Here is a 21,678-nt window from a genome sequence, read left to right on the forward strand (position 1 = left end):
CCCAGCTATTCTGGAGGCTGAGGTGGGATCATCACTCGAGCCTGGGAAGTTGAGGCTGCAGTGAGCCATAATCACACCGCAGCACTCCAGCCTGGGCAACAGAACAAAATTCTGTCTCAATAATAATACAAAGAAGAAAGAAAGAAAAGCAAAAAAGGTTATAGCCAGGCATAGTGGCTAACAACTGTAATCCCAGTACTTTGGGAGGCCAAGGTAGGAAGATTGCTTGAGGCCAGGAGTTCAAGACTCGCCTGGGTAACACAGTGAGACCCTGTTTCTACAAAAAAAAAAATAGATAATTTAGCTAGACATGGTGGTGCATGCCTGTAGTCCTAGCTACTTGGGAGGCTGGCATGAAAGGATCACTGAGCCCAGGAGTTCGAGGCTACAGTGAGCTATAATCACACCACTGCCTTCCAATCTGGGTGACAAAGCAAGTCCCCATCTCAAAAAAATTATGGAACGTTGTTAAAACATTAGCCGAGGGAAATTATAGCACTAAATATCTACATTAGAAAATGGTATCATAGACTGTATCTAGACAAAAAAAAAAAAAAAAAGAGTAGCTGGGTGTGGTGGTGCATACCTACAATCCCAGCTGCTTGGGAGGCTGAGGTGGGAGAATTACTTGAGCCCAGGAGTTCAAATGCAGTCTGGGCAAAATAGTGGAACCCTATCTCAGTGTTAAAAAAAAAATAAAGGAAAAGAGTAAAGTTTAAGAAACGAGAATAAAAAGAGCAAATAATGCCAAAGTAAACAGAAGAAATAACAATGATCAAAATGGGAACCTATAAAATAGAAAACAAGAAAACAATAGAGAAAATCAAGTCAAAAGTGGTTTTTAGAAAATAAATAAAATGCATAAGCTTCTAGTAGGACTGATCAGGAAAAAAAGGAAAAGGGACACAAAAGTATCAATATTGAGATTAAAAGAGGTGACATCACTATGGATTCTACACCAATTAAAGGATAATGGGGGAATGTTATAAACAACTTTATGCCAATAACTTTAACAATTTAGATCAAATGGCCAGTTCCTTAACAGACACAAACTACCAATACTCACTTTAGGAAAAAAATAGATAACCTGAATAGCGCTATAACTATAAAAAATAATTAAAACATTTCCCCCACAGACACAGAAATCTAGGCCCAGCATCACATGAAGTTAAAAAGCTTCTGCACAGCAAAGAAAACCATCAACAAAGTGAAGAAACAACCCACAGATTGGGAGAAAATATTTGCAAACTACCTATCTGACAAGCGATTAATCACCAGAATGTATAACGAGCTCAAACAACTCTATAGAAAACAAATCTGATAATTTGATTTTAAAATCAGCAAAATATTTGAGTAGACATTTTTCAAAAAAAGACATACAAATGGCAAAAATGCATATGAAAAGGTGCCCAACATCATTGATCATCAGAGAAATGCAAATCCAAACTACAATGAGGTATCATCTCAGCCCGGTTAAAATGGCCTTTTCCCAAAAGACAGGTGATAACAAATGTTGGTGAGGATGTGGAGAAAAAGGAACCCTTATACACTGTTGGTGGGAATGTGAATCAGTACAACCACTATGGAGAACAGTTTAGAGGTTCTGACAAAAACTAAAAATAAGGCTACCATATGATCTAGCAGTCCCACACTGTTGGGCATATACCTAAAACAAGGGAGATTGGTACATTGAAGAGGTATCTGTACTACTCTGTTGCAGCACTTTTCACATAGCCAAGATTTGGAAGCAACCTAAGTGTCCATCAGCAGATGAATGGATAAAGACAATGTGGTACTTATACACAGTGGAATACTATTCAGCTATAAAAAAAAAAAATGAGATCCTGTTATTTGCAACAACATGGATGGAACCAGAGGTCATTATGTGAAATAAGCCAGGCACAGAAAGACAAACATCGTATGTTTTTATTTGTGGGATCCAAAAATCAAAACAATTGAACTCATGGGGATAGAGAGTAAAAGAATGGTTACCAGAAGCTGGGGAGGGTAGTAGGGGGTGGGGATGGTGGGGATGGTTAATGGGTATTTTAAAAATAGAAAGAATGAATAAGACCTAGTATTTGATAACAGGGTGACTACAGTCAATAATAATTTAATAGTTTTTTGGTTTTGGTTTTGGTTTTTTTTTTTGACGGAGTCTCACTGTGTCACCCAGGCTGGAGTGTAGTGGCACGATCTCAGCTCACTGCAAGCTCTGTCTCCTAAGTTTATGCCATTCTCCTGCTTCAGCCTCCTGAGTAGCTGGGACTACAGGCACCCACCACCATGCCCGGCTAATTTTTTGTAATTTTTTTTAGAAGAGATGGGGTTTCACTGTTTTAGCCAGGATGGTCTCGATATCCTGACCTCGTGATCCACCCGCCTTGGCCTCCCAAAGTGCTGGGATTACAGTCATGAGCCACCGCACCCAGCCTACATATTTTAAAATGACTAGAAGAGTGTAATTGGATTGTTTGTAACACAAAGAATAAATACTTGAGAGGATGGATACCCCATTTTCCACAATGTGATTATTACACATTGCATGCTTGGATCAAAGTATCTTCTATACCTCATTAATATATACATTTACTATGTACCCACAAAAATTAAAAATTCAAAAAAATCTAAACCTAGGTGGCTTCACTGGTAAATTTTATCAGACGTTTAAGGAAGAAATAATACTAACTTTATACAAGATCCTGCAGAAAATTGAGTATGAGGAAATATTTTCCAACTCATTCTGTGAGGCCAGCATTAACCAGATCCAATACAATAAAAGTGTTACAATAAAAGTACAGACCAATAGCCTTCACAAACTTAAATGCAAAAATCCTAAATGAAATTTTAGCAAATTAAAGCCAACAATATGAAATTTTAGTAAATTACTATCCAATAATTGGATAATACATCAGGAACAAAAGAATTTTTTCAAAAAAATGCAAGGTTGGCTTTGTATTTGAAAATTTATCAGTGTAAATCACCATATTAACAAGCTAAAAATGAAAAATCATGGTCACTATAATGGTGTAGAATAAGCTTTTGATAAAATCCAACATCTGTCCTTGATTTTGAAATGTTACACCCCTCAGCAAATTAGGGGTAAATGAGATCCTAAATCTGATTTGAAAGTATCTACAAAAATTTTATAGTTGGTATCACACTTAATGGTGAAAGACTGAGCATTCCTCCTGAGATCAGGAACAAGATAAAGTGCTTTCATCACTTCTTCTACTCAACAGTGTACTGCAGGTTCTAGCCAGGGCAGTTAAATAAAATAAGTAAATAAATAAATAAATGGCATACAGGTTGGAAAGAACAAAGTAAAATTGTCCTTTGTAGACAACACAACTCGCTATGTATAAAATCCAATTAAATCTCTTTTAAAAGCTACTAGAACTAATAAGTGAGTTTAGGAAGGTTGCAGGACACATAACTTTATAAAAATCAATTTGATTTTTATATACTAACAATGAACAATTTGAAATAAAAATTTAAATAATGATATCATTTATAATAGCATTAAAATATGAAATACAGTAATATGACAAAAATGCAAAATATCTATATTAAGTACTATAAAACATTGGTGAGAGAAATTAAAGAAGACCTAACTAAATGGAAATCTACTTTGTTTGTGGATCAAAGTATGCAATATGGTTAATGTGTCAATTGTCCACAAACTGAACTATAGACTCAAATCCATCTCAATCAAAATCCTAGTAGTTGTGTGTGTGTGTTTTGTAAAAATTAAAAAGTTGTCTCTGAATTCTATATGAAAATGCAAAGAACTTAAAGAGTAGCCAAAACAAATCAGAAAAATATAAAAAATTTGGAGGGCTAACCTGATTTTTAAATGTATGTAGAACTACTGCAGTCAAGACAGTGTAGTTTTGGCATAGTGATACAAAAATAGATAAATGGAAGAGAATAAAAAATTCAGAAATAGATCCACATATATATGAGCAACTGATTTTTGACAAATGTTCAAAGGCAATCAGTGGATAAATGGTATCTTTCCAACAAATCATATTGAAATAATTGGATATCCCTGTGTAAAAATATTAACTTTGATCAATATCTCCCAATATATTAAAAATTAATCAATAATGAATAATATACCTCAATAGGAAACCTAAAACAATGAAAATTCTAGAATAAATCAGGAGAAATTGTGTCATCTTGTATTAGACAAACACTTCTTACGTATGACACCAAAGGTATGATTCACAAAATAACAATTTGATAAAATGGATGTCATCAAAGTAAAAGATCTGTTTTTTGAATAGTACTGTTAGGAAAATTACAAAACAAGCCACGATCTGGAAAAAATATGAATACAACGTATACCTGATAAAGGATTTGTATCCAAAAGTATCAAAATCCAACAATAAGGAAGCAAATAACTCAGTAAAATAATGTGTAAAGATCTGAATGGACACATCACTGAAGAAGACGTTCAGATGGCAAATAAGCACTGGAAAAGATGTTCAACATCGTTGGTTTTTAGGGTAATGCAAATTACAACCACAGGGAGATACCACTACACCCCAATTAGAATGATGAAAATTAGTAAGATAGTTCACATCACATGTTGGCAAGTATGTGGAAGAACTAGAACTTTCAAACATCGTAGGCAGAAATGTAAAGTAGTGTAACAACTGTGGAAAACAGGTTGGCTGTTGTTTAAAAAGTTAAACGAGGATTTGACAATGAATTATTGGCTATGACACCAAAAGCACAGGCAATAAAAGTAAAGCCAGATGCGATGGTTCACGCCTGTAATCCCAGCACTTTGGGAGGCCTAGGAGGTTGGATCACTTGAGATCAGGAGTTTGAAACCACCTGGCCAATGTGGCAAAACCCCGTCTCTACTAAAAACACAAAAATTAGCCGGGCATGGTGGCGTGTGCCTGTACTCCCAGCTACTCAGGAGGCTGAGGGAGGACAATACCTTGAACCTGGGAGGTGGAGGTTGCAGTGAGCTGAGATTGTGCCACTGCACTCCAGCCTGGGTATCAGAGCGAGCCTCCATCTCAGAAAAAAAAAAGTAAAAATAGATAAACTATACTACATCAAAATTTAAAACTTCTGTGCACTAAAGGACATAATCAGACTGAAAAGGCAACCTATGGAATGGGAGAAAATATTTGCAACTAAACATTTGATGAGTAGTTGATATCCAGAATATATAAATAACTGCTACAATTCAATAACAACTACTTAAAAAATGAGCAAAAGACTTAGACATTTCTCCAATGATATGCAGATGGCCAACAAGCATATGAAAAAATGCTCGATATCATTAATAATTAGAGAAGTAAAAATCAAAACCACAATGAGAGGTCATCTCACACCATTATGATAGCAATTATCAAAAACAAAACAACAACAACAAAAAAGAAAATAATAAGCATTGATGAGAATGTGCAGAATTGGTACCTTTGTGCACTGTTGGTGAGGATGTAAAATGGCACAGCTGCTACATAAAACAGTATAGCAGTTTCTCAAAAAATTAAAAACAGGTTGGGTATGGAGACTCATGCCTGTAATCCCAGCACTTTGGGAGGCTGAGGCAGTTGGATTGCTTGAGCCCAGGAGTTCGAGACCAGCCTGGGCAACATGGCAAGACCCTGTCTCTATAAAAAATACAAAAATTAACCGAGCATGGTAGCGCATACCTGTAGTCTCAGCTAGTCAGGAGGCTGAGGCAGATGGATTGATTGAGCCTGGGAGGTCGAGGCTGCAGTGAGCTGGGATCACACCACTACGCTTCAGCCTGGGTGACAGAGTGGGACCCTGTCTCAATAAAAAATTAATTAATTCAATTAAATAAAAATTAAAATAGAATTACCATACAATCCAGCAACCCCACTTCTAGGTATATATTCATAAGAATTGAAAACAGGATCTCTAAGAGATATTTGCACATTCATGTTTATAGTAGCATTACTAATAATAGCAAGAGGTGGAAGAAATCCAAACGTCCATCAGTAGATGCATGGATAAACAAAATGCCATATATACATGCAATGGAATATTATTCAGCCTTTAAAAAGAAGGCAATTCGACCGGGCACAGTGGCTCACGCCTGTAATCCCAGCACTTTGGGAGGCCAAGGCGGGCGAAACACGAGGTCAAGAGATCAAGACCATCCTGGCTAACATGGTGAAACCCTGTCTCTACTAAAAACACAAAAATTAGCTGGGCATGGTGGCACACACCCAGCTACTAGGGAGGCTGAGGCAGAAGAATCGCTTGAACCTGGGAGGTGGAGGCTGCAGTGAGCCGAGATCATGCCACTGCACTCGAGCTTGGTGACAGAGCAAGACTCTGTCTCAAAAAAAAAAAAAAAAAAAAAGGCAATTTTATCATACGCTACAATGTGGATGAATCTTAAGACATTATGCTAAGTGAAATAAACCAGTCACACAGAAACAAAGACTATAATTCCACTTCTAAGACGTATCTAAAGTAGTGAAACTCATAGAAACAGAAAGTAGAATGTTGATTGCCAGGGGCTTGGGGAATGGGGAAACAGTGAGTTGTTTAATGGGTATAGAGATTCAGTTTTGCAAGATGAAAAAGTTCTGGAGATTGTATAGCACTGTAAATATACTTAATACCACCTAACTGTAGACTTAAAAATAATTAACATGGTAAATTTTATGTTTTGCATTTTTTACCACAATTAAAATTTAAAGTCTTCTAAAAAAAAAAAAAAAAAAAAAAACTATTCTTGAAAAGGAACCCCAAATTGATTAGATCAGTCTGTAGAGCAATTTTAGCCTCAGGATATTGTAGAAAACAACAGAACAATCATCTGGCAATTGGTGGTGCTTAATAGCTGGGTTTGATAAGAGAAAGAGACAATGTGAATCTTGATAAATCCACTCTCTTTGTTGGGTGACAATGTGTATGCCCAAGGCTGAGCCCTCTATGGAGCAATGTTAGAGGCTTCACATTTGGTAGTGTTGGTGATAGACTTCACTAAATTAATCTAGCCAGTCACTAAAGAAATAAACAAGCAAATGAAAATACAAAGCCCAGGAAAGAGGGGAGCAGTACCTAGAGTTGCCATAATATGTTATCTAAAATATTCTATTTCCAATAAAAAATGGTGAGACATGCAAAGACACAGGAAAGTCGGATCCTGTGCAGTTAAAGTAGTGAAGTTAGTATGCCTGTGACTGTTACCCTTAGAAAGGTCTACTCTCAAGGCTGGTTAGCATCTGGGAACCTGGATGTTGAGAGATTTTGCACCATTCCCTGATAAGAATGGATCACTATACCTAAATTGTTTGTGCAAACAATATGGTTTATGCTGAATGCCTACTTTTTTCTGGGAGTTTAGAATTTTAGTACATGCCAGGCAGAGTGTGCATATGTGACCAGCCCACACTAAAAATTCTCAAATTGAATCTCTAGTCCATTTCCTAGTACACAACATTTTATACTTGTAGCAATTTGTTGCTGGAGGAATTAAGCATGTCCTTCGTAGTTCCACTGGGAAAGGAATCTTCGAACTTACTCCTGGTACCCTCTAGAATTCACCCTATGAGCCTTTCTCTGTGCTGATTTTACTTTGAATTCTTTTGATGTAGTAAATCATGGGTATGTGTATGAATCTATGCTGAATCTTGTGAATCATTGAACCTAAAGGTGACCTGGGGTATCGTTAGCTAGAGTAAACAAAGAAATAGGAGAAGACTAAAATAAAAAATGAAAAAGGAGCCATTACAGTTTTACAGCTGTTACCACAGAAGCACAAAGGATCAATGGAGACTATTCTAAACAACTATATGCCAACAAATTAGAAACCCTTGAGGAAATGGATAAATTTCCAGATACATACAACCTACCAAGATTGAACCAGGAAGAAATAGAAAATATGAACAGACCAATCATGAGTAATTAGAGTGAATCAATAATAAAAAAAATCAACAACAACAACAACAAAAAGCCCAGGACTGGATAACTTTATTGCTGCATTCTACCAAATTTTGTGGGTTTTTTTAGAGTTGGTCCTGTTATGTTCCCCACGCTAGATTCAAACTCCTGGACACAAGCCATCCTCCTGCCTCAGCCTCCTGGGTAGCTGGGGCTACAGACATGTGTCTTTGGACCTAGAATACCAAACTTTAAAAAAATTTTTTTAGAGAAAGGATCGTGCTCTGTTGCACAGGTTGGAGTGCCATGGTGTGATCACTATAATCTCAAACTCCGGGGCTAAAGTGATCCTCCTGCCAAGGAGGATCCCAAGTAGTCAGGATTACAGGCATGCACCACCATGCATGGCTATTTTTTTTTTTTTTTTTTTATTGTTGTAGGGACATGGTCTCTATATTATACTGGCTGGTCTCAAACTCCTGCCCTCAGACAATCCTCCCACCTCAGCCTCCCAAAGTGCTGGGATTACAGGCATGAGCCACCATGTCTGACCTCCAAACTTTAAAAAAACTAACGGCAACTGTTTTCAAACTATTCCAAAACACTGAAGATGAGAGAATTTTTCTAATTCTTTCTACAAGGCCAGCATTACCCAGATACCAGGGTAAAATTGGGAAAGGACAAAACAAAAAAAGAATACTACAGGCCAGTATCCCTGATGAACATAGGGGCAATAGTCTTCAACAAAATACTAGCAAATAAAATCTAACCAAAAGATAATAGACCATGATCAAAAAGATAATATACCATGATCAAGTGGGATTTAACCCAGGGATGCAAGGATGTTTCAACATATGCAAATCAATAAATGTGATACATCACATAAACAGAATGAAGAACAAAAACATATGATCATCTCAACAGATGCAGAAAAAGCATTTGATGAAATTCTATATCCCCTTATGATAAAAACCCTAAACAAACTAGGCATAGAAGGAACATACTTCAGCACAATAAAGGCCAAATATAACAGACAAACTCATAGCTAACATCAAACTGAATAGGGAAAAGCTGAGAGCTCTTAAGAATTGGAACAAAACAAGGATGTTCACATTCACCTTTCTTATTCAACGTAGTACTGGAAGTCCTAGCCAGAGTAATTGGGCAAGAGAAAGAAATAAAGGGCATTTAGATTGGAAAAGAGGAAGTCAAATTGTCCTTTCAGAAAACGTGTATTCAAAATTCTAAAGATTCCAGTAAAATATTCTTTGAACTGATAAACAAATTTAGTAATGGTGCAGGGTACAAAATCAACACAGAAAAAACTGTAGCATTTCCATACACCAATAATGAACTGGATGACAAAGAAATCAAGAAAGCAATCCTATTTACAATAGCCCTCCCCCTGCAAAAAAAAAAAACTAGAAATGAAGGAAGTGAAATACCTGTACAATGAAAACTATCAAACATTGATGAAATAAATTAAAGAGGACACAAACAAATAAAAAGACATCCCATGCTCATGATCAGAAGAATATGCCCATACTACCCAAAGCAACTTACAGGTTAAATGCAGTCCCCGTAAAAATATGGTGACATTCTTCACAGAAAAAGAAAACAATCCTAAAATTTGTATGGCACTACAGAAGACACCAAATAGCCAAACCAGTACTTAGCAAGGAAAAACAGAGTTGGAGGTGTTACAGTACCTGAATTGAAAATATACTACAAAGCTATAGTAACCAAAACAGTATGATATATAGACAAATGGAACAGAATAAAGGACCCAGAAATATATCTATGTATTTACAGTCAACTGATTTTCAACAAAGGAACCAGGAACATACATTGGAGAAATGATGCCCTCTTCAATAAATGGTGCTGGAAAAACTGGATATACATATGTAGAAAAATGAAACTAGATCCCTATCTATCCCCATATACAAAAATATACTCAACATCGATTAAAGCCTTAAATGTAAGACCTGAAACTATAAAACTACTAGAAGAAAACATAGGAGAAATGCTTTGGGACATTGGTCTAGGCAAAGATTTTATGGATAAGATTTCAAAAGCACAGGCAACAAAATAAAAAGAAATACAAATTGGACAGTATTAAACTAAAAAAAAACTACATAGCAAAATAAATAGTCAATGGAGTGGACAGACAATCTATAGAGTGGGAGAAAATATTTGCAAATTCCTAATCTGACAAGGGACTAATATCCAGAATATACCAGGAGCTCAAACAACTCAACAACAAAAACCCAAATCCAATAAAAGTGGGCAAAGGATCTAAATATTTCTTAAAAGAAGACCTGCAAATGGCCAATAAATACATGAAAAAATGGTCAACATCACTAACCATCAGGGAAATGCAAATTAATACCACAATGAGATATGATCTCACCCCAGTTAGAATGGCTATTATCAAAAAGACAAAAAATAAGAAATGCTGGAGAGCATTCGAAGGTAATTTTTGTTTGTTTGTTTGTTTTTGAGACAGAGTCTCACTCTGTCACCCAGGCTGGAGTGCAGTGGCGAGATCTCAGCTCACTGCAAGCTCCACCTCCCAGGTTTAGTAGAGACGGGGTTTCACCATGTTAGACAGGAAGGTCTTGATCTCCTGACCTCGTGATCTGCCCACCTCGGCCTCCCAAAGTGCTGGGATTATAGGCGTGAGCCACCGTGCCCGGCCTTTTTTTTTTTTTTTTTTTTTTTTTTGAGATGGAGTTTTGCTCTTGTCGCCCAGGCTGGAGCACAATGGCGCAATCTCGGCTCACTGCAACCTCCACCTCCTGGGTTCAAGTGATTCTCCTGCCTCAGCCTCCTGAGTAGCTGGGATTACAGGCGCCTGCCAACAGGCCTAGCTAATTTTTTGTATTTTTCGTAGAGACAGGGTTTCACCATGTTGGCCAGGCTGGTCTCAAACTCCTGACCTCAGGTAATCCACCCACCTTGGTCTCCCAAAGTGCTGGGCTTACAGGCGTGAACCACTGCACCCAGCTCGAAAGGAATTTTTATATGCTTTTGGTGGAAATGTAAATTAGTACAGCCATTATGGAAAACAGTGTGAAGGTTTCTCAAAAAAATTAAAAATAGGGTTACTATATGATACAGTAATCCCTTTACTGAATATTTAGCCAAAGGAAGGAAATCTAAATATCAAAGGAATACTTTTTCCCCTATGCTTATTATAGAACTATAATATTCACAATTGCTAAGAGATAAAATCAACCCAGTGTCCATCAATGGACAAATGGATAAAGAAAATGTGGCATACATGCACAATGAAATACTATGCAGTCATAAAAAGAATAAAATCCTATGATTTGTGGCAACATGGATGAGCCTGAAGGACATTATGTTGAGCAAAATAAGCACAGAAAGATAAATACTACATGTTCTCACTTACATGTGGGAGGTAAAAATAATTCAGAGCTCATGCAAGTAGAAAACAGAATTGTGGATATTGGAGCCTATGGAAGGTAATGGAGGGGAGGGATGGGGAAACATTGGTTAATAGACACAACATTATTGTTAGATAGGAGGAAGGAGTTCTGGTGTTCTGCAGCACCGTAGGGTGAACATAGTTAACTAGAAATTATTGTATATTTTTAAAAAGATAGAAGAGAGGATTTTGCATGTTCACAACACAAAGAAATGATAAATGTTTCAGGTAATGGATATGCTAATTACCCTGATTTGGTCATTACACATTGTATATACATATAAAAATACCACCCTGTGTCCTATAAATATGTACAATTATTATGTGCCAACTAAAAATGAAAAAATTTGTTCTCGCCCTTTCCACTGAAAATACCTAGAAACAAAATCTACCAGGAGCAGTGAGCACCCTTTACACCAAGATTGCAGTCCTGAAACACCATTTCCCTTTAAAGGGAACTAGAGCCCTTTGAAAAAGTGGTTGATTCTATGATTGGGGCAGAAAATGCACAATCCCAGCATTTTGGGAGGCCAAGGTGGGAGGATCACTTGAGCTCAGGAGTTTGAGACCAGCATGGGCAACATAGTGAGACCTCATCTCTACTAAAAATTTTAGACCGGGCACGGTGGCTCACGCCTGTAATCCCAGCACTTTGGGAAGCCGAGGCGGGCAGATCATGCGGTCAGGAGATCGAAAGCATCCTGGCTAACATGGTGAAACCTGTCTCTATAAAAATACAAGAAATTAGCCAGGCATGATGGCGGGCGCCTGTAGTCCCAGCTACTCGGGAGGCTGAGGAAGGAGAATGGCATGAACCTGGGAGGCGGAGCTTGCAGTGAGCCAAGATTGCACCACTGCACTCCAGCCTGGGTGACAGAACGAGACTCTGTCTCAAAAACAAATTTTTTTTTTAAATTTTTTTAAGTTAGCTGGGCATAGTGGTGCGTGTCTATAGTCCCAGCTACTTGAGAGGCTGAGGCAGCAGGATCACCCGAGCCCAGGAATTCAAGGCTTCAGTAAGCCGTGATCATGTCCCTGCACTCCAGGCTGGGGCAGAGTGAGGCCCTGTCTAAAAAATAAATAAAAATAAAAATAAAAGGAATGGGTTCATAATAATAAGATAAAGAGAACAAAAAAAGTAAAATGGTAGACATAAATACAACTATATCTTCTTCCAGATGAAATGTGGGCTAAAAAGAAAACCCTATATCAATAATAAAATTAAATGTGAGTAGATTAATTGATCCAATCAAAAAGCAAATATTGTCAGACTGGATTAAAAAACACGATCCAATTATATGCTGTTTACAGGAAACACACTTTAGTTTCAAAAATACAAAGAGATTAAAAGTAAAAGGATGGAAAAAGATGCATCTTGCAAATAGCAACCATAAGAAAGCTTGAGGGGCTGGGCACGGTGGCTCACACCTGTAATCCCAGCACTTTGGGAGGCCAAGGCAGGCGGATCACGAGGTCAGGAGATTGAGACCATCCTGTCTAACATGGTGAAACCCCGTCTCTACTAAAAATACAAAAAAAATGAGCTGGGCGTGGTAGCGGGCGCCTGTAGTCCCAGCTACTCGGGAGGCTGAGGCAGGAGAATGGCATGAACCCAGGAGGTGGAGCTTGCAGTGAGCTGAGATCACACCACTGCACTCCAGCCTAGGCAACAGAGAAAGACTTCGTCTCAAAAAAAAAAAAAAAAAAAAAAAGGAAAAGAAAAAAGAAAGCTTGAGTGGTTATATTACAAGACAAACTGAACTTTAAAACCAAAAAAAGATACTATTTCAGATTTAAAAAGGGCATTTTTTAACAATACAGGGATCAATTCATCAGGAAGATATAACAATTTAAAATGTATATTCAGCTACTGTGATACCTCCAAAATACATTAAACAAACACTGAAAGAGATGAGCAGGGAAACAGACGATTCAAACAATAATAATTGGAGGCTTCAATACCCCACTTTCAGTAATAGTTAGAATACCAGAAAGAAGATCAACAAGGAAATAGAGGACTTGAACCCTATTAACCAACTAGGCCTAATATAGCCCTGGAACATGCCACTGAAGATTTGCAGAATATACCTTCCTCTCAAGCACACATGGAACATTTTCCAGGACAAATCATATATGAGGTTAAAAAAAAAAAAAAAAAAAAAACCTTAATACAGCAGAAGGATTTAAATAATACAACTTATGTTCTCTGACCTAATGTAACTTAACTGCATCCTCCCACTCCCTAGAATAGTTACAGGAATAAAAACTATTCTGTCTCCAACAAGGAAAAATGGAAAATATCTGAGGTACAGTTATTACTAGGCATGTAAACAAATAGGAAAATACAACCTGTATTGATGAGAAAAGTCAATTATTTAAAACTGACCTAGAATTGATACAAAGAATCAACACACAAGGATATTAATGCAGTTATTATAACTATATATTATATAAGCAAAAATCAAGGGGAAAGATTGAACTTGTTTAGCAGACACAAAAGATACTAAAAAGATTAAAATTCAGCCAGGCCCAGTGGCCCACGCCTGTAATCCCAGCAGTTTGGGAGGCCAAGGCGGGTGGATCACGAGGTCAGGAGATCAAGACCATCCTGGCTAACATGGTGAAACACCATCTCTACTAAAAATACAAAAAATTAGCCGAGTGTGGTGGTGGGCACCTGTAGTCCCAGCTACCTGGGAGGCTGAGGCAGGAGAATGGCATGAACCCAGGAGTGAGCCAAGATCATGCCATTGCACTCCAGCCTGGGCAACAGAGCGAGACTCCATCTCAAAAAAAAAAAAAAAAAAAATTCAATTTCTAGAGATAAAAATGTCTGACATAAAAATATCCATTGGATGGAAAATTCTAGCTGAATGTCTTATAATACTCATTCATTCATAGGGTTTCACTCCAGTATAGGTTTTCTGATGGCCATTGAGGTATGCACACTGATTGAAAGCTTTGCCATATTCATCACATTAGTAGGATTTCTGTCGCATCAGAACTCCTAATGTATAGCGAGACTGGAGGACATAGGAGGATTCCCCCAAATCCCTTATCTTCCTCACATTTATCTTTTGTAGGTTTGAAACAATTCTTGTGTGTTACTCAATAAATTCGTTCTAGTCAGCTCCTTTCTTCATTCAAGGGTAATTCTTCTAACTTCTTGAAAGTGTCTTCACAGGCATCTCTAGTTTCTGGTTTCCCTATGAATCAACACTTAGAACCCTCTTACTAGCTGGGGGCATGATAGTATTCATCTGTAGGCCCAGCTGCTTGGGAGGCTGAGGCAGGAGGATCGCTGGAGCCCAGGAGTTCAAGGCTGCACTGAGCTATGATTGTGCCACTATGACAGTGAGACCTCATATCTCTTAAAAGAAAGAAAGAATCCTCTTGGTGTTCCATCAGATAACTCTGATCCTTTTATTTCCCACTTCATAGTCAAGTCTATTCTGTTCTCATCTGCTGTCAAAAGAAAACAGAAAACAGTTTTACTCATTTTTTTGTCTTGTGGAAACAGTATCATCAAGAGACCTTAAAAAAAAAAAGTCAGATTATGGGTGTAGAATGACATGACATATTTAGAACAAGAGTGAAATGTTAGTAGCTCAACTTTTTCTTCATGGGCAGGAAAAAAAAAGAGGTGGGGAAGTTTATCGGAGGAGGGTAAAAGAAGATATCAGGGACAAACAGATATTGAGCCATCACAACCAAGTTAGAAGGCCAACTGGAGGGCAAGTGACCAGTTTACAAAGGATGGTGTGGTCTTACAGAGTTAAGATCTTTAGTAAAATGATGAACTGTAGGTTCATTTCCAACCATAACATTGTATGGTTCCATAGTTCTCTGAAAAGATGTTGCAGAGAGAGGGATAGCAAACATCTCAAGTCAAATACGGGAGAAGGCAGAGTAATTATAGTCATGATTACTAAACATGAATATGTTGGTTCCTTTTAATTATCCTGCAGAGTATGACCTGAGGCCAAAACTCTGCCCAAACAAAGACAATATTTAATGACTCTACCAATTGGAATCCCTTTCTAAGGAAATTGAATTGAAAGTAGGGCAAAAATGAGGAAATTAAGAACAGGAGCTGAAGCAGAAATTATGGACGAAGAGAAGCCACATCATTAGGAGCAGTGAGTATGAGGGGACAGAAATTGTAATAAGAACGACTAATGAAGGGGACAGAAGATTCAGAGTGAAGAAGCTGGATAGTGGTGGGAAGTAGAGAAATAGAAAACAAATGTTGGGAGCAGCTGGGTTGCATTTACAGTGGAACACTGGCACAAAGATTCATTTACTTTTGCTGCTTTGGCTCCTGGACTACCCTGCATCAAGGCACAGTCTCTGGGAGGCCCAGTTTTCCACCATCTGGTCTAGCCTGTGGAGCTTGCATCTTTTCCCATAGTGGTGAGAACTTTGAACTCACAATTCCCCTCTGGCTAAGATCCTCCATTTTCTTCATTAGTATATGATTCAGGAAGACAAGATGTGCTAAATAGCTCATTGTCTGTGTATCTGTGTAAAGGCCTATCTACTTAGAAGGTTAAGGATTGGCTTCTGGAGCCTCCTCTGGAAAAAGATAATTAGTCTTCAACCAGATTAATACATGGGTGTTCACAAAATTGGGCATTGTCAAATCCCCCAACCTTGTTTGAATTTAAAAGGTTGATTATAAGTTTAGGTTTTTCCAACAGCAGAGCCTGAGACAAGGATGTAGGTGGAGTAGATTATTTTGAAGGTGATCTCAAGGAGCAAGAGGGAATGAGCAGGAAGGGTAAGACGGGGAAAGTCGAAAGCCAACAAAGAGTAAGTTATTGAGCTGGATCCACTGTGGGCAACTGAGGCTCATTTTCACTAGGGGCCCTCTAAGGGCCCATGTAGAACATAGCTCAGACTTTTCTTGTCAAAGGACAGGATGTTGGGGCATTTATGAACCAATTCTTATTTATCATTCTTTCAGATTTGCCTGAGGGGATGTTTTTGTCATCCACTTCTTCCAGTTTGTGCCTAAGACCTGGCTGAACAGGCTTCTGAACTTCTAGAGGAAGCCTTCAACAAAATAGCCTAAGATGTTATGGTGTATGCTTGAGACACGACTCTGTCAGGATGGCTACATCCATTCTCCTACAGCTGCACGAAAGTCAGAGGTGGGCATAGGTGACTGTGGTAGAGAATACACATCTGTTTTAGGTAATAAGCAGACACTTCTTTTACTATCCTTTTAATATCAAAGAATTTTAGTGTTTTAAAATATGCCCTTTACCTATGTAGTAACTACTTCCGTTGTTTTCCAATACCCAAAATAAAGTATCTACAGAATATCTTGGACTGGGAAGGGCCTCAATTACATTTGTTCTACTACCCAGACACCCAGACACCTCTAAGGCTAGGAGATACTAGACTAACTTTAGAATTACCACTTTTGGGCCTCTCTAGAGTAGAATGTATTCGAAAGTCATGACCTTCTACATAAAAGTTCAGGTGGGTATAAGCCAAGATAGCAGGCCTCCCTGCCTCCCACCCCCAACGATTATCAAAGCCTTGGATGGATTCCCAGTGGACACAGCGTATTAATGCTTGTTCGCATTCAAATTAGCATGAGTTGTCCAAGGCCCGACCACAGCTAAAGTATTCAGGAGGCTGAAGACAGTCTTCATGGTGGCTGTCCTGACTTTTCTCCCCCTTTTCCCTACCTGTGTCTTGCCTCAGTCTCCTGAATGACTTTCTTGCTTCTGGGTGTACAAAAGCCAAAATATAGTGGTGGAAACAGCACTTGCCTTGGATTTCAAAGCCTCACTGGTTATTAGGAAGGTATTTTAACAAGTTACTTAAACTGACTCACCCTTAGTTTCAGTATCATCAAAACTGTGACAATATTATCTGTCTCAAAGGGTTCATGTAAGGAGCAAATGAAATTAACCATGTGAAAGAGGCTGACACATAGCAAGTAATTTTTATATGCTTTTTTTTCCCCTAATATTCTGGCTTTGCCTCACTGTTTTGGTTTGAACTCTAGCTTAATTCAACTGAAATGTTCTGTGATTGCCAATTATATACTGCTGAAAATTGTGTGTGTGTGTGTGCAGGTATGTGTGTGTGTGTGTGTTGGGGGTGGGATGCAGAAAGTGCAGCTGGGTAGATTTTGGCACTAGTAAAGACCTCTATCAGGGGTCAATGATCTTTTGATTCATTGTAGCATCACCAGCCTAGTAACAGAGGGCTGGCTTAGAAACCAATTTGGAACAACCTGAGATTTTCATTTTCATCTAGCCCTTGAGAAAGGCTACAGAAAGACCAAAGCAGATCCCCCAGTATCCCACTTCCTTTCCTTTCCTACTAGGGCCATAACCACCCCTTTAGCCTTTCAGATTCTAAGGCTCCCGTCAAAGCCACAGGCACCCCAAGCTCAGGTCCTCTGATTTTATGCTCCCTCTACTCCTACCAACGACTATGTGCCTTTTCCAGCCTCTCCAGATCGGCGTCCGATGAGGGTAAAAGGATAGGCAATGGGATTTCTACCTCCCTCCAAATTGCAAATATGGCTGTTCGGTCTTCCCTCAAGCTTTCCAGTCTGGACTGGATTTACCCGTCTCTGCTCCCAGCATGGTTGGCCTTTCACAGGTGGCCTGTCCCCATCTCCAACTTTCCCTTTGCTGTGACTCCCTCATTTCTACAAGGTCCCTCTCTGAGGATGTAAAGATAAGGGGGTGAGGTTGTCCAAGATAGACATTGAGATCTGAAATGGATCCTTTTGAGTGACACTGGCCTAATCTAACCACTGTGGATGCCCTTCAGTGCCTAGAAAATCTTTAAATAACTAATGCCCTGAACTGTATTTGGAAGAATCCATATGTGATCGTTCATTTTACATGTTAACTTGAATGGGCCATAGTGTGCCCAGATATTTGGTTAAACATTATTCTGAGTGTCTGTGGAGGTATTTCTGGATGAGCTTAACATCTGAATCTGTAGACTGATTGCCTTTTTTAACATGAGTGAGCCTCATCCAAACCATTGGAGATGTGAGTCGAAGGAAGACTGAGAAAGGGAGAATTTCCTCTTTCTGACTGTCTTCTGGCTGGGACATTGGTCTTCTCCCACTTTTGGTAATATGGTTTAGATCTCTGTCCCTACCCAAATCTCATGTCAAATTGTAATTCCCAATGTTGGAGGTGGGGCCTGATGGGAGGTGATTGGATCATAGGGATGGATTTGCCCCTTGGCTCTGTGTTGAGATAGTGAGTGAGACCTGGTTGTTTAGAAGTGTGTAGCACCTCCCTCCTCCCCCAGCCTTGGGCCTTCTGCTGCCACATAAGACATCTGCTCCCACATTGCCTTCTCCCATGAGCTCCCTGAGGCCTCCCCAGAAGCAGATGCTACCATGATTCCTATACAGCCTGCAGAACTGTGAGCCAATTAAACCTCTTTTCTTTATAAAGTGCCCAATCTCAGGCATTTCTTTATAGCAGTGCAAGGACAGACTTAACACATTTGGATTCAGACTAGGACTCAGACTGTAAGTTACACCAGCAGCTTTTCTGCTTCTCAGGCCTATAGTTCTTGGACTACAACTATACCTTCAGCTCTCCTGGGTCTTCAGATCGCATGTCTTGAGATTTCTTAGCCATATATATTATATACATATAATCCTTGGTCATAGGTCAATCACATTCCAATCTGCATTAAAAACAACTCTGGCAAAGTGGGGTTTTATAGAAAGATGAGAAATACAAACTTTCCATTCGGACTGGGATTTCCATTTTAGTAGATCAATAATCTAAGATCTTAACCCATCTTGAAATGTCAGTCCTCTGCTTCCAGCCTCTTCTCATATGCCTATCTCAAACCCATTTATTTCTTGTTTGCTTGGTTTTTTTCCTCTGTACATTTGGGAATTCTAATTACCAGGAATGTGTGTGTATCTAAAACAAAGGCTATGTGTTGTATTATACCACTATCTCAGAGCTCTGGCCCACTTTAAACAGGTTTTGTATAGTTCCACCTTGGTCAAAGATAGGGTGTTCCTTTCTATCACCATCATTCCACAAGGTTACCAAGTCTTTCATCTTGGGGGAGAGGTTAGGGTGCTTCAAGTTCTCTGTCAGATGGGCAGAATCTCAGGGCACAAACTGAGTGACAAAACTGAGGCTCTGGCCTGGCCACTGGCAATTGGTAGTCCTTACTAGCTGACAACTCTTTGGTGACATGCTTCCAGGCCATTGCTTAGTAGGAGTGCGAATGATTACAGGCTCACTGGTCAGTGGTCCATAGTCTAGTTGGTCATTTTGGCTCCTCCCATTCCTTTCTTCTTTCTCAGCAAGGCAAGAATGTTTTTCACCTTACTAAAGACTTCTAATGGCCTAACTCACTATAGTCTTTGTCCCTTTTTTTTCCAGTCCCATAGTGTGTAACTCTTGTCTACCTAGGTAGGGCAGGGGAGGAGAAGGGAGCCTTGGTTTACAAGTAAAATTATAATTTAGTGTGGGGCAATCACATTGATCAATATATCAAAATCTACTCATTCATGCTTTGAAACCCATAAAGTACTATTTCCTTCTCTTTCTACTTGATTGGTGGCTGCTTCTCAGTCTCCTTTGTTGGGTCCTTCTTACCCTTTTTGATGTCATTCCTCCAGGATGGCTAGATAGTAGAAAAGAAAGTTGGCTGCACAGTGGCTCACACCTGTAATCCTAGCACTTTGGAAGGCCAAGGCAGATGGATTGCCTGAGCTCAGGAGTTTGAGACCAGCCTGGATAACACGGTGAAACCCCATCTCTACTAAAATACAAAAAATTAGCTGGGCATGGTGGCATGTACCTGTAATCCCAGCTACTCAGGAGGCTGAGACGAGAATCACTTGAACCCGGGAGGTGGAGGTTGTAGTGAGCTGAGACTGGGCCACTGCACTCCAGCCTGGGCGACAGAGTGAGACTCCATCCAAAAAAAAAAAAAAAAAAAGAGAGAAAGAAAATAAAGTTTTATTCACATCAGTTTACAAACTCGGAGAGATAGTCTCTGGCTTGAACTGAAAGTGGTGCTCTCTCTAAAGAACAAAGAGAAGGTTAGAGATTTTACAAAAAAGAGGAATGTTACATATTGCTCTTTGAGAAAGTCCATTGGCACTAATAAGGGTGTGGGAAGCTGGCAAGCTCCAACTGGTGAGCAACTGCAGTGGGCAAAATTAGTCCTAGAGTTGCAGCAAGTTATCTCAGAAGCTATAGATAAAACTGGTTTGGGCTTATAATAAACAATTTCGGCAGTCAAGCTTACAGAGAATAACATTCCTGGAGCAATGTTTTGTACCCTGAGTGCTTCCCTCAGCTAATTTCTTGACTTTGTTTTATTAGATATAACAAGAGTGACCCAATTCTTATGATCAGCTTTCACATTTCTTAGCATTTACCACCACCTGACACATTTTTATATTTGTTTTCTGTTTACCCCACTAGAAATGTAAGCTCCATGAGAACAGAGACTTTACCACTTTATTTATGTCCTTAGTGCCCAGAACAGTATTTGGCACATGGCAAGTACTCAGTAGCTGAATGAATGAATGAATCAATCAATCAATCAGTCAATCAAGGCTGAAGTTTAAGTATGTTGTTTAATGAATGCCAGGAGAGAACATAAAGAAATAAACAGAATAAGCCTGGCATGGTGGCTCACACCTGTAATTCCAGCACTTTGGAAGGCTGAAGTGGGTGGATCACCAGAGTTCAGGAGTTGGAGACCAGCCTGGCCAACATGGTGAAACCCCGTCTCTACTAAAAATACAAAAAATTAGTCAGGCATGGTGGCACGTGCCTGTAATCCCAGCTGCTCAGGAGGCTGAGGCAGGAGAATCGCTTGAACCTGGGAGGTGGAAGTTGCAGTGAGCCAAGACTGCGCCACTGCACTCCAGCCTGGGAAACAAAAGCAAAACTCCATCTCAAAAAAAAAAAAGACATAAACAGAATAACAAGAACCTTGCTCATTCAATAAACATTCATCTACGACCTATGTGGCTTCAGCTTTGTACTAGGTGCTAAATACATGGGATCCATGCAGACATGGCCTTTGCCCTGTTGGAGACTTGTTCCAACCATAGTCCCATATAGGGGTGTCAATTCCAGAAGTCCAAACCTAAGAGACTGAAGACCAAAGAGAGGATCAGAGTTCCAGTTTCCTTTATACATACCTCACTTTACCCAGGGTGATGGACAGCTAGAATAACCTCCTCTTTCAGGGGAGAGATGTCCCTACCATTTGCACATTACCTTGCACCTTCAACTTGATTACTATTTAATATCATAGCTCCAATATGTCATCATGTGCGCAAGAGATACACCACA

The 21,678-nt window shown here is 39.1% G+C and overlaps 1 protein-coding gene across 1 annotated transcript in view; it reads left to right on the forward strand.

Moving 5' to 3' along the window:
* ZNF660 (zinc finger protein 660) overlaps positions 1-16,494 on the forward strand; it is a 35,079-nt gene extending 18,585 nt beyond the window's left edge. The window contains exon 4 of the transcript XR_003727273.2: positions 16,308-16,494. The gene's annotated coding sequence lies outside the window, so the exon portion shown is untranslated. The remainder of the gene's footprint in view (positions 1-16,307) is intronic.
* The last annotated feature ends 5,184 nt before the right edge of the window (positions 16,495-21,678 follow it).

Source organism: Macaca mulatta, chromosome 2 (genome assembly GCF_049350105.2).
Source record: "Macaca mulatta isolate MMU2019108-1 chromosome 2, T2T-MMU8v2.0, whole genome shotgun sequence".
NCBI lineage: Eukaryota > Metazoa > Chordata > Mammalia > Primates > Cercopithecidae > Macaca > Macaca mulatta.